At 45.6% G+C, this 13,859-nt stretch overlaps 1 long non-coding RNA gene across 1 annotated transcript; it reads left to right on the plus strand.

The window, feature by feature from the left end:
* The first annotated feature begins 880 nt into the window (after window positions 1–880).
* LOC107834468 (uncharacterized) lies at window positions 881–12,416 on the plus strand. The gene is made up of 3 exons (XR_001660256.1): window positions 881–1,854; window positions 11,447–11,452; window positions 12,406–12,416. It is a non-coding gene; the product is annotated as an uncharacterized LOC107834468 (long non-coding RNA).
* Window positions 12,417–13,859: the final 1,443 nt, after the last annotated feature.

Here is a 13,859-nt window from a genome sequence, read left to right on the forward strand (position 1 = left end):
GCTCAGTGGACTCCCTGTCAGGGCGCTGGAACGCTCGCTCCTGACACTTTAAATCAGAGCAGAGGAACTGGACTGAACCGAACCGGACCGGACCGGTCCAACGAGGGTTGTGATGAGTAAGGGGAACCGGTCCAGGAAGCCGCTGACTCTGCTGGCCGTCACGCTCTGACTACTTCCTGTTTGTTTCAGAGCGACCTCAGTGATGACGAGTCAGCGCTCCAACTGGTTAACTGACCGGTTCTGGTCGGTACTGAACGACTCATTAATGGACCAGGTTCTGTGACAGCTGCAGCTCTGAGGTGTAATTTGTCTGACAGTAGAAGAGCCCTGCCTACATCTCCCAGAATCCCGTGCGGTTCTGGAGTTCAGTGAATATTGTATAAATGTTCTATCAGATGTATTATCGGTTCATGCTGATCATGTGTCAGTTATTGATTTATAGTCCAGGCCTCAGCTGATCCCAACCAGTGAAGGAGGTTCATTGGTCCCCAGATGACCTCTGACCCCAGGCCTGGTGTTAGGAGCAGCAGCTTCATGCCTCTTATTGCCTGTTTGGCTCTCAGGAGCGCCATCATTCATGTGAAGGTGCTGCTCCTCCTCCGGAGGGAAAACCACCACCTGGATCCGCCTGCCAGCGTCTCTGACGCCGAGCGGCGGTGCGGCGCTCCTCCTGAGGGGGTGGGGTCCAGAAGGGGCGGGGCCAGTCCGGGAGGGCAGGGCTCCGACAGGTGGCGCTCCTGGAGGCACAGTGCGGACGTGTTGGGAGGCAAGGAGGCGGGGCCAGAGAGGAGGCGACCAAACAGGAAGGGCGCCTGTGGGGAGGGGGGAGGAGCGGCGGAGGAGGGAGAGGCGAGAGGAGGACACCCCCTCCCCTGGAGAGAGGAGGGACAGGAAGAGACGCCGACGTCAACAGAGTCATGCTAACATGGAAACCAGCAGGAGGCTCTGGGTTTCCATGGAAACCGCCTCACTTCCCATCACTGGGATAAAAGCAGCGGGTTTGAACGTCGGTCAGAACGGAAATGTTCCCACCTCAGAATTAATCTGGATTCAGTGCAATAGATTATTTTCCATCCTGGGTCTGATTGGATTATCAGAGATTAACTGGAACCAGCTGCAGGCCGGGCCAGATTAACAGCAAACGCATTAATACACGTTGGCATAATCAGGAGTTACGACTTTATCCCGAAATTATCGCAACTTTCTTGTACTTCATGACTATTCTCTTATTACAATTGCTCTCATAAACGGCGTTATTCTCATATTCTAGTAGCTTCATTATGGTGATATTGCTGTAATATTAGTTATTCTCATATTACGACTTCTCACATAACTTTATTCTTGAGATGAAAGAAACAAATTTTTTTAGCCTGAACCTTATAATCACAAAAACTTGTAACTAATATTTCTAAAGCAGCGCCACAAAAAACTGATTTCTTTGCAGAAAATCCAAAATCAATCTTGACATCCTGGCGGGACGGAGCAGGATGACAACTTTTGCTTTTAATTATATTTATAAATGAAATAAAAACCGTTTAATGCCAACAATGTTCATATAAACAGAAAAATTATTTTAATGTTTGCGTGTAAAGATCGAGGTTCTGATCGAGTCCAAACCCCTGAAGCTCCAACATGGCGGCTCTGCTCTGTCAGCAGCTGGTTGTTAACCGTCCAATCAGCACGCTGGTTAGTGCCAACCAATCAGAAAGCAGCTTCTGCTGATCATTAAACACTCAGTTAGTGCATGTTCATGCAACACGCGCTGCGTCGCCCCGTTACCTCGACCAATCAGATCGCAGACTGAACCAAACTCTGCCCGGCGACTCAGATCTCAGGGAGAAAACAGAACGTCAGGTTTGGGTCGGAACCAGAGGAAACTAAACGGTTTGGCCTGTCACCATAACAGATGCTGCTGGACGATAAACTGCCCCAGAAGTTATCGCGATAAACGATAATATTGAGACCATTTTCAAATAATATGATGGTAATAGCATTAAAATGCAAGAACACACTCTAAAACTTTAAATTCAAATGAACATTTAACATGGGAAAACTTTTTAAATATAACAAATGATTAAACAAACAAATTAAATGGATTATGAAGTTAAAAACTGTCCTTCCAAAAAAGGTTTAGTTGAGGCCAAAACACCATAGAAGATGAGCGACTTCTATTATCCAGCTAAATCAAGAAAATGTTTTCATTTATAATCCCATTAATTGATTTATTGCAACAGGCCTAATGGATAAATACAGACGGTGGAGTGCATGGTGTTTTAATGAAGATTTTTGGACTTAAACGGGACCAGAACCGGAGGGAGGTTCTAAACCCGACTGGGTTCTGTAGGTGGAACTGCCAGGTTTGAGCTGACGTTCAGGGATGGCAGCAGCGCCGCAGCCTCACCGTTGCGCTCCAGCAGCGTCGAGTCCGAATGCTTCTTGCCTATGTCTGCGAAGGAGCGGACCAGCGGGATGCGGTTGCTCAGCTTCTTCTCGTTCTGGTGATGGTGGCGTTTCAGCAGAGCCTCCCTCACCTTGTCCTGCTGCTCCGCCTCCAGCTGGCCGGTCGCCAGCATGCTGTCGATCACCATGTCTGGGAGGGGGTCGCCGCAGGGCGTTAGCATGTCATTAGCATGTCATTAGCACATCGTCAGAACGTTGTCAACACGTTTTTAGCATGTTGTTAGCACATCATAAGCATGTCATTATGTATTTAGTGGGTGGTTAGCACATCATCAGCGCCTTGTTAGCATGTCATTAGCATGTCTTTAGCGCATCATTGGCATGTCGTTATCGCCCCGTTAGCATGTTGTTGGTGTGTCCCCAGCCTGTCATCAGGTTAGCATGTGGTTAGCGTCTGACCTGCGATCTCGTCGATGCAGCCGGCCCTCATGTCCAGCAGCACGGTGCCGTTCATTATGCAGGAGCGAAGCTCAAACAGGCTGTGCAGCGACAGCGTGGCGACGTACGGCTTGCTCCAGCGCTCGCCGCCGTCCTCCACGTCTTCCTCGAACTTCAGCCACCTGGACACAAACATGACATCATCACCAACTTCCTGTCTGCTCCTCCTCAGCCTGGCTGGTAGGGGAACCCGATCCGTTCTCCAGGTTCTGTTTGGTTCGCCCGTCCAACGCCTCGTGAATCTGATGGTCATGTGACCCGGTGGCCTGAAGCGAGACTAAACCCAGAATCCAGAAGACTTTAACCGCCACAGCTGGAAAATAAATCCAGGAGCAGCAGCTCGTCATGATGAGAAGCAAGCATGAGATTTCCATCTCGTCTTGGATCTCGTTGAACGAGGAAGTAATCTGAACAAGTTCAGCGTCTGTCTGAACCAGAAACTCCGGTTTCCATGACTTTTGCCTCTCATTTTAACAGGTTCAGAATCTGGTTTTAATGACGTCAGCGTCTGATTTTGTCATTTTAAGTTGTCATTTAAACCAGCTTTGCATCTTTTTAATAAAATCTGGTTTTGCTGCTGATTTTAGAGCTGCGGCAGTCTGTAACGTTTCTGTAAGTCTGAACCAGAACCAGCAGAAGCCCCGCCCTCTTTCATTCTTCTTCTCTCCAGAACGTCATGTGACCCGGTCAGCTTCAGGAGCTGATCCAGATCCCAGCTGCCGCACACCTCACCGCCGACTCCCTGCCCTCCTTCCTGCTCCACCCAAACATCATCATCAATCTACAGCAGAGTTCTCTGAATGCTCTGCTCGGTCTGATTGGACCGATTTACCGGATCAGAACCACTCAGAACCCGGCTCACCTGGCCGTCTCCTTCCACACCTGGACCTCTCCGTCCCTGAAGGCGAGCTCATCCAGTTCGGTGAACAGGTCGTGGGGGATGTGTTCCTCATCATCGTCTTCGGTGCCGAGGAGGAACTGGACCCTCTGGGACGGCGTGTCTGCGGCAGGAAGTCAGACTCTTCATCATCCTCATCAGATGTGTCTTGACACAGGAATCGGATCGGTACCGACCGTACGACGGAGACTCCCGGCCGTCCTCGTGGTCATCCCGGTCCCGCCGCCTGCGGTGATGGCGGTGTCCGCGGTGCCGGTGCCGCCTGCGGCTCTGCCGGCCCAGTGGGACGTGAACGCCGACGTACACGGCTCTGTGGCCTGGCAGGAGAACACACACACACACACACACACACACACACACACACATGTTCACAGGAACAACAAATATCCACAAATACTAACATGAAACCCAGCAGAACCAGAGTTCTGATCCGGTCCAACAGGATCAAGTCCCGACACATTTGGGTGAAATTTTATTTTTTTTATGGAATAAACTCCCATCTGCTTTATGACTCTGATGTTTAATTCTGTTTGATGCCTTTTCTTTCTAATCGTAATTTTCGATCAGAGTAAATTTATTGGCAACAACTGAGGCACAAACTTCAGTTCCATCATAAATATTTACATTTACAGGAAATAAAATACATAGATGCATTTTCAGCCATTCTTCAACATAATAAATAGTTTTGCATCTTGTTTTGAAGTATTCTCCTTTTTTTGTTAGCATTTTAATAAATTTTCCACCTAGTTTGTACAAGTTTTGCATTTTTTATTACAGTTAGAAAGAAATAAACTTGGAGAAAATGAGATCCTTTATGACTTTAAATAATAAAATAAACCATGAAACGGACTTTTAGTGAAAGTGGAGCAGAAAATGAAGCTCCAGGAAACAGTGAGGTCCCTGATTAAAGTAAATTAAATCAAAGTTTCCAGAAGAAAAAGTAAAAGAGTTAAAAGTTTTTTATGTTTAATGTAACAACCCAAACAGAAACGTTTTGTTTAAACCCAGACAGTGGAAATACGGGCGGAACGATTCGCTACTTTCTGTTTTGGGTGCAAATAAGGGCTGCTGGGGTGTGTGTGTGTGTGTGTGTGTGTGTAATACCTTGTGGGGATGATTTTCCTGACATATACCACGTCGTGGGGACCAATTGCTCCTTGTGGGGACCGGAGCCTGGTCCCCACAAGGGGAAACCCTGTTTTTGAGTCAGGGGTCAGAGTTAGGGCTAAGGTATGAATTGAGTTTTGGTTGGTTAGGGTTAGGAAAAGGGTTGGGGAGGGTTAGGAAAAGGGTAAAGGTCAGGTTTAGGCTGTAGAAATGAATGGAAGTCAATGGAAAGTCCCCACAAAGATAGCAACACAAACATGTGTGTGTGTGTGGTGTGTGTGTGTGTGTGTGTGTGTGTGTGTGCGCGCGCATCACTCACTCTCCAGTTCCTCTTTCTCAAAGTTTGTGTGCAGGGTGGTGCTGGTCTTGCCCTGGTCCAGAACAGCCTCCTCATCGTTTCCCTGCAGAGAAACAAAGACGTTGAAACATTTTTCACTGGAGAATGAACGGCGTCTCCTTTTGCCTTCAGCCTTTTCTCTCCGACTCACTGAGACAAACTAAACCAAATGGGGAAAACAGAGTGGAGTTAATGGGAATGCATCCCAACATCCATGTGTAAACACGGTGGAGGCAGCATCATGCTGTGGGCTCATCCAGCAGTCCAACTGGAGCTGCAGCCTCATAACCTCCAGTCCTTTAGCTCTGAAAGCTGGACCAATCACAGCCCTCCGTACGCTGCTGAGCCACAGGAAGGGGGCGGGCTCAAGGGACTCGGCAGCCAATCAAAATGCTGGGATCAGACATCTGGAGTTTGTTTCATTTTTAAACTGACAAATTTAAATTTAAACAAAATAAATGAATAAAAAACAAAAGATAAAAATAAAAGTAAATAAATCAGCCAGTAAAACCAGTAGAACCAGGGCGCTTTGATGAGAATAAAATGTGATCAAATAAAATTAGAAACAACCTGACAGTGAAAAGCAGAACAGATTCCAGTTCTGGATCAGAACCAGAACCACCTCCAGCAGATTAGCTGCTCCTACATGGTTCTGATCCGAACCAGAACATGACGCACCTCTGAGGGTTCACCATAAACCTGAATCTGACTGAAACAAACCCAACAGAACCAAACGGTACCGGGTCAGATTCTGGGTCAGAGCAGCCACACAGACCCAGGAGGTTCTGATTCTGCTCAGGTTCTGTTTCCATCTCCATGTCTGTTGGACTCCAGCTTCCTGGTTCTGGTTGCATAAACCGGGTTCATTTCATTTTTTATTTTATTCTCCATAATAAACTTTTAAAATCTTCCCCCAACATCGGCGCCGCGTCGCTTCATCACTAAGTTCATTTCAGATTCGCCTCCTTCGTTCAACGTTTTTGTTTTACTCATCTGTTCTTCAGTTTCTCCCTGGAACCAACAAACAACCGCATCGGAACCAGAACCGGTTCTGGTCGGTTTGATCCAAGATATGATCCAGCCTGGAGGAACCGTGGTTGTCTGCAAGCCTGACCTCTGACCTCTGACCTCCCCTGCTGAACACCTGGATGTTTAGAGCAGAGCTGGAGGGCAGCTCCAGCTCCTCTGTTCTTCTGCTTTCTGAGCAGGTCCAGCAGCAGCAGCTGACGTTCTGCTCCGACTCGCAGGACGCTCAGCGGTTCTGGCAGATCTAGACGTTTCGTCTCTACGCTCAGCAGGATGTTTGCTCCTCTCTGCTCTCATTTCCTCAAATGCTGCAACATGAAACTGGAGACGCAGCACAGATACGTACCGAGAGTCCTCTGGCCACGCGCTGAGAGGCCACGTCTGCCCAGAAGTCTCCCATATTGGACCAGAACCAGAACCAGAACTTCGCAGGACCGGACCCAGAACAGAACCAGAACAGAACCGTCTGCTGCAGCTGCGGTTCAGGTATTTATAGCAGAGCGAGTTTCCTCGTCAGCAGCAGAGCCTGACGCTCTGCAGACAGACTGCAGGGGGCGGGGCTTCAGGGCGCCGCCCTCCTGGACAGGAAGAAGGTAAACAGAGCGGACCAGCTGAACTCCTGACCCGGTCCGGTTCACCTGCTGCAGCTGGACTCACAAACAGTTCACTGGAAACGGAGACAAAGAATGACACAGGAAGCTGAGAAGCCAGGCTGACCTCTGAGGAGCTGATTCAGCTAAACTGACCCTGATGATAAATCAGAATAACCAGAGGAGACGTCACACCGGGTGGGAGAGGAGCCACTGGTAGCACGTTAGCACACCTAGCATTAATAATTCCATTCAAAAACTCTTCTTAGCCCAAACAGGAACTAAAACCCAAACTGAGCAGCAGGGCCGGCTGAGGCAGAACCGTTCGCTCCGAGACTCGGCGTCTGCAGAAAGAGGAAACGTTTGGGGAAATGAGTCCCACCCTGCTTTAGACCCTCCCCTCATCCTAAGCCTTGGCCACGCCCCCACGTGTATCTTGGCTCCGCCCACTTTTGGGAGATTTCATTCTACATTTGTCAGGTGGCGGGGCTTAGCCACAAGAACCACCAGAACAAGGACCAGGACCAGGACCAAGACCAGGACCAGAACCAGAACTGATGAACAGGGTGAGTCTTCCCTCCAGCTGAACCTTCCCCAGTAAATGGTGTGTTTGTTCCTTTAAGCCGGTCCAAATCTCTGCTGTGATTCAATCCAATGGGGCCCATTGTCTCCCGACCTCTGACCCCTGCAGAAGCCTTTTAATCTGTCCCGACTCCCTGTGGGAAAAAACCTCCAAGAAATCCAATTAGTCGAAGTGGAGATGGAACCTCTTCGCTTTCTCTGCATCTTATTGGCTCCTGATTGGACGGCGCGCCGTCTCCAGGCTCCTGATTGGCCGCCTCTCTGTAAACAGTCCCAGTTCACCGTCCCCCCCCTCCTGCTGGATCCTCCTGACTCCCAGTTTGTCCTCCGCTGGCTCAGGAATGCTGATGAGGAACAACGAGCCTGGACTGGATCAGAACCACATGACCCAGAAGGTTCTCCTCACTCAGACTACCTGATGATGAAGCTGACATGGCGTCAGATACCAGTCAGCCCACATCTGGGAAAATTTTTATTTTGGTGCTCTGGCTTTTCATCCACACTAAAACTCACTAAAATTATTTTTCTTTAAATTCAGACCAAACTGGAGATTTGAGAAAATTCATATTTGTGTTTGCAAATATGGAGATTCAAGCTCCTCAAATTTCAGTCTGCGACGAATAAACCGCCAATAAATTTACAGATTTGCTTTGACATGATTTAAAGCAGTTTAACCTATAAATGAACCTCATGGCGCCATGTTTGATTGCCAACAGGAAGTGCTGATTGTTTTTGAAGCAATGTGATTGGCTGACAGGGTTTAGCTTAGCGCTACACTGCCCCCTGTAGGTCTGGCATGTTGACCAGATCAGAACTGAAAACCCAAACTGACGCAGACAGGAAGTCAGCTGCCCTTCATTTCCCATCTGGTTTCTGTTGTTCATCTTTTCCTGATTATTTTAGGATTTTTCCAGACAGAACTGTCAACTTACATTTATTATTTATTCAAAGTGTCCAAAATGGTAAAAACATTTATTTAACAGATATTTCATGTCATCTGGAATATTAACGCACTCAGAATGAAATTAATGTGTTAAAAACAAACTACCGACTCGGTTGGAGATGAATTATCACAGCAGCAGGATTCCACAGAGACGCATCTCCAGCCTGCGCTGCTGCTTCCATATTAGGAAAACTCGACGGGAGGAAAACGTCTGGCCTGCAGCAGAGTGCAGCAAGCCCAGCAGGAACTGTGGGAAAGTTCACACCAGGCAGCAGAAAAACTAAGACATGCAGCATCAGGCAGACATGTTCAGACGCACCGCAGAGAGAAAGCCAGATCCTTACCCACAAACCGCTGCATGATCGACTGCTAAATACAGGAAATAACCAGAGCTGCACCGATTGCAGTTTTCTGGCCGATCGCAGATTTTATTAAGAATCTCAGACTGTAGATTCCAATTTTGGCCAAAACCGACATTTTTGTATAAAATGTTGCTGAATAAAGCAAGAAAGTTGCTGAGTTGCCAACAGTGAGGAGACTATTAACTGCAAACGTGCAGACAGGACCGCCATCGGACCGGTACCGCTGTGTAAAACCCTGACAGAGATCGGACCGGTACCGCTGCATCCCAACGTGAAAGCATCTGGTTTTTAATAAACTCACACCAAAAAAATTGTTTTCCAGCAGCCGAAGCTGCAGCAGCTGCAGTTTTTCTGGCGTTTCCATAACCTTGTGATCCTAGATGTTCAGATCATGCAGTTTCTTTCAGGTTTTCTCTGAATGATCTCCAGAATCAGAACGGCTCGTCACTCGGACGTTTCACTGAGTTGGAGGAATTTTCAGGTTCTCAGTAATTCATTCATATTGTTTTTAGAACTACAGACGTTTCATCCAACGTGAAGGTTTCATGCAGCTGATCAGTTCTGAGGTTTAGAAATCTGTCTGTTTGCTCCAGGAGGGCTTTTACTTTGGCAGGTCAAAAGGTGTTTCCTTGTTAAAGGGCCCGTTGCCGGGGGAAACGGGTTCCTCATTCAGACCCGTCCCCAGAATCAGACAGAAATCAGCCTGTTGTTCTGGTTTCCTCTAAACGCCGTCCAGTCAGAGCCCAGCTGGGCTGTGACATCACCATGAGTCACCAGGTCGGTGAACAGTTCGGGCTTTGTTCATGGAGTCAGTCCAACAGTCATGAGGAAGAAGAGCCGACTGTGGCCACATTACGACCAATCAGATCAGAGCTAATTTTTAACCTTTTCCTGCCCAGTCAGCTGGTTTCAACCAGTAACTGGAATAAACTGGAAACTAAACTGGTGACGAATGATGCTAAAAGCACCAAAGCTTTTAATTAATTAGAGGAGAGACGATTAAAATGTTTCATAAAGTTAATTTTAGAGTCAGGATTTAAACACAATTGATTTAAAACGGCGTATTGACAAAAAAAGCAACATTTTCAATTCAAATTATTGAATAATTAGACGAATTAAACAACAAATATATTTCAGTTTTTAATCAGTTCATCAGGTTGGAGTAAAATATTATTCTGGTCATTCAGCTTTCCAGAGTTCAGGCAGACCTGATGAGGCGAGTCAGATCAATCAATCAATCAATCAATAATGCCACATTTCCATTTGGATGATTTATCATTTTTCTCTTCATGCCAGACTGACAAAAGTCTTCAGTCTCAACTAAACTTCTCTTTTTTTAGGAGGACAGTTTTGTTTGCAGAATCTTCATAATTCATTTTATTTCTTGCTTTGGGTGTTTTGGGTGTTTAAAGCGGCTTCCCGTTCCACAGTTAAACGCTCATTTGAATTTAAAGTTTGAGAATCACCATTATATTTCTGGAAAATGGAACCAAAACAACAATATTATCCTCTACTGCGATAACGATTTATCGGATCATTCACTGAGCCTATTTACAGGTCTGGACTGCGGACGCTGACATTAGCACTAGCTGCTACTTGTTAGCACTGCTAGCATAACACCGCTGATAGGCTAACTCCTGTTAGCACAACAACAGTTTTTCCAGCGTCCAGTCAGATTGCGTAGAAGCAGAACTTAAGCCCCGGCTGGCCGATGGGAGCAGCTTGTTGATGTTGGCAGAACCGCGGATCCAGACGGATGTTTAGAAAAACTGACTAGTTGTGATGAAGTTTTAAAATCTATTTAAATAATGAGTCAGGATTAACTCGTTTAAGTCAAATTATTATTATAATCCCGAGTCTGCATCGTCTACAGCTGTGGAGAAACGAGAGGCAGAAAACGAGGCTGAACAGGGAAACGTCGCTTCAGGCAGATTTGATTTATTTCCTCAGACGGCAGCGAAGTCGGCCTGCTGCCGCCTTCACATCCGAGAATGTCAGACATTCAGTTTGTGCTGCTTCGTTTTGAAGATACAAATGAAAATAATATCTTCAAATACTAGTTAAATACTCATATTTAACTAAAATGGTGTCAAATGTTAGTGCTGCTACAATTTTAAAGATATTGATGAAAGCTTCCAGAGGTCAGAGGTCAACCACACCCGTCCCGTCGTACTTTCAGAATCAAACTACTTTGGCGTCGGTCACCTCGGCTGCGTTTGTGCTGCAAAAACTTTCATTTTGCTGCTTTTGCTTTGGAGATATTGAACCAGAAGTCTTAAAAACAATTCAGGAGTGGAATAAAAGGTTAAAAATGTTTTTCATTCTTAAAATAAAAAAAAATTATCACAGCTAAACAAAGACAATAAGGCTTGATTATTTTAGTTTACAGGTTTGTTTACCGACTCAGCAGAAACTGCATCAATATACAGAAAATATCCTGATTTGTTTTTGATGATGCTTCATGAATAACACAGTGAAGATAAACTTTTATTCAGCCCACTTTGTGTTTTTGCCTCTGACAGAAATTTAAATATCGTTTATCTGCTTCTGCACTAGTTTCATCTTGTTTTTTTCCTCAGTCTTTTAAAGTATTTTTTACTTTAATTTTGACTTGTGTATAGAAAAAAGGCTGTGATTTAAAACGATGGCGGCTCAAATGTTTGACACCAACTGTGTCTGATCTGCAGGAGGCATCAGGTGGAGAACCAGGTTCAGCCGTGAAGGCAAGTCGAAACACGCAGATTCTCTCAACAGAGCAGTCGGCCCACAAAACTGACTTATTAAATATGCTGTGATCAGAAGAAAGGCAGGAAGAGAGGGAGAAAATGTACACAAATATGAAATCAGCAGAAAAGAAGAAACTGTACAGCATTACATAAAATCCATTTGTATTCATTTCCATCATGTTATAATATTCCCAACATACCTGCAGCAGAGCGGGATACTGAATTTTATCACCATATGCTATTGTTGGGATAAAAACCAAACGTCTGTTTCTCATTAAATCAGACAGAACCTGAGTGAAGTCGCCCCCCACCTTCTTCAAATCAGACAAAATTGGTGTCAAACGTTTGTGCTGGTTTGTGCAGCAAAAATTTTCGTTTGTGCTGCTTTGGCTTTGAAGATATTAATGAAAGTGTAAAGGTCAAAAGGTCAACCAGCCCCCCAACTTTTATGAAATCCAACTTTCTTTATATCTTTAAAATGATAGCGGCACAAACGAAAATTTTTGCTGCACAAACATAGCACTAATGTCTGACACCGATTTTGTTTGATTTCATAAAAATAACGTTTCACGGTGATGTTGACCTGAGGGTCGGAGCCGACTCGACGCCTCTCAGCATGTTTCATCACCGATGTATTGCAGAGCAACTCACAGCCGTGCATGAAGGAAAAGGATTCCTGCTGTGTCCGTCCAGGCCTGCAGGGGGCGCTGGAAAGCCAGAAGAAACCATCTCACCATCACTGATGGACAACATGGTTGAACAATGCATCACGACATCACAGCTTCACATCAGTGACACATAATTATTGACCAGTTTTTTGTTTTAAATATTTGAAATCCGGTCAAACTGAAAGTGAAACATTTCCTGTTTTATTTTCATGTTTTTCATTTTAAAGCAGTTACAAGGAAAGGCTGCTGGTCAAAAGGCTGTTGCTAGGCAACCAAAGGGTGACCGAGTTAGCCGAAGCTACCCAGCTAGCTGGTTGAGCAGTTATTTACTCTGCCTACATCTCCCAGAATGCTGTGCGGTTCTGGATCAGAGTTCAGTGAAATTATTGATCATTTTATTGGATGTATATTTTTTTATTGATTGCCTCTTATGATATACATCATATTATGCCATTATTTCCCCGCCCCACATGGTGCCCAAAATAAAAACTGATTCACATGAGGATCACAATTCTCATTCACTACGACTCAGAATTGATGTAACACGTCCCAAATTCAAAAATATAAATAAATTAAAAGTAAAAAAAAAAATGTCTGTCTGCTGGCATCCATTTTGTAACTAAGCGGGACGACCTGACGTTACCATGGAAACGGCACTGTCTGGAGACAGTAGTGGAGCGGCACAACATGGAGAAAACTGTAAAGATCAAAGCCGGGTCAAAGCGGCCATCTTGGTTGAAGGAAAACATTTGGCCTGTTTTTGGTTTTTACTGGATTCCCGGGAGGAAACGTGGATCTGAGCCTCACCGTGTTCACGGCTCACCAGATGAAGGATGACAACTTCAGGAGCGCCATGTGTTAAAAGCTTGCACTCATATTTACACTGCCTTTCCTCCTCCGTCTCATTATTCCATGGTTTGTTGTTTTGTAGTTTATCCACCTGGTTTCTGTTTGTGACCTGAAATGCTTCGTCGTTTCGTTCAGCAGTGATTCTACAAGCTGAGACCTGCCTTCACTTTGCTGCTGGTGAACCTGAAACTCCATCTGAGAAAACAAACTTTTTCTTCCTCACGTCTGAAACTGGAACTTTTCTGCTGTGATGTCACACTTTAATTTTTCTGTTAACATTTTTCACTGTTCTTATAGAAACAGACACACTGCTGCGTGACGTCACGCCCTTCAGCTCCCTCTGGAGTGAAAACAGTAGCATTAATGTTAGCTGTCAAGTTATCAACAGAACACGATAAATCTTAAATGTACACCTGAATGAAAAAGGGACGCAGTGCTTTGCTACACTACGACAACGAGATAACAAGGTCAGGAAAAAGTTTTAATGATAAAAGAAACTTGCAAGGAAGAGCGCGGAGTTCAGCAGGGTTTCCCCCAGTGTATTATAAGTCTGGCAGCCCGCCATGCTTTACTAGCCTCACCGCCAGGCTAAGCGTTGCTTGTTTACCTTAAGGGGGGAAAAAAATAACTTTGTTTTTTTTTAAGCCGGGCTGCAAGCATCTCTGTTGCTCTTAGCATTTCACTAGCAGAGCAGATTTATCCTAAAGGATAGGTTTATAATGGGCTCTTTGCACCTCAGCTTCCGCGTTCGGGGTAAAGCGGCTCGATTGTTCCGATCCAATACAAATATCATTTACATTAGGTGCTTGCAGGGCTTGGCCAAGGTTTGTACATCGATCCGAAGCCCCAACAAGTCAGCTGGAGAAAGGTTTT

Source organism: Poecilia formosa, unplaced genomic scaffold (genome assembly GCF_000485575.1).
Source record: "Poecilia formosa unplaced genomic scaffold, Poecilia_formosa-5.1.2 Scaffold634, whole genome shotgun sequence".
In the NCBI taxonomy this organism is placed as follows: domain Eukaryota; kingdom Metazoa; phylum Chordata; class Actinopteri; order Cyprinodontiformes; family Poeciliidae; genus Poecilia; species Poecilia formosa.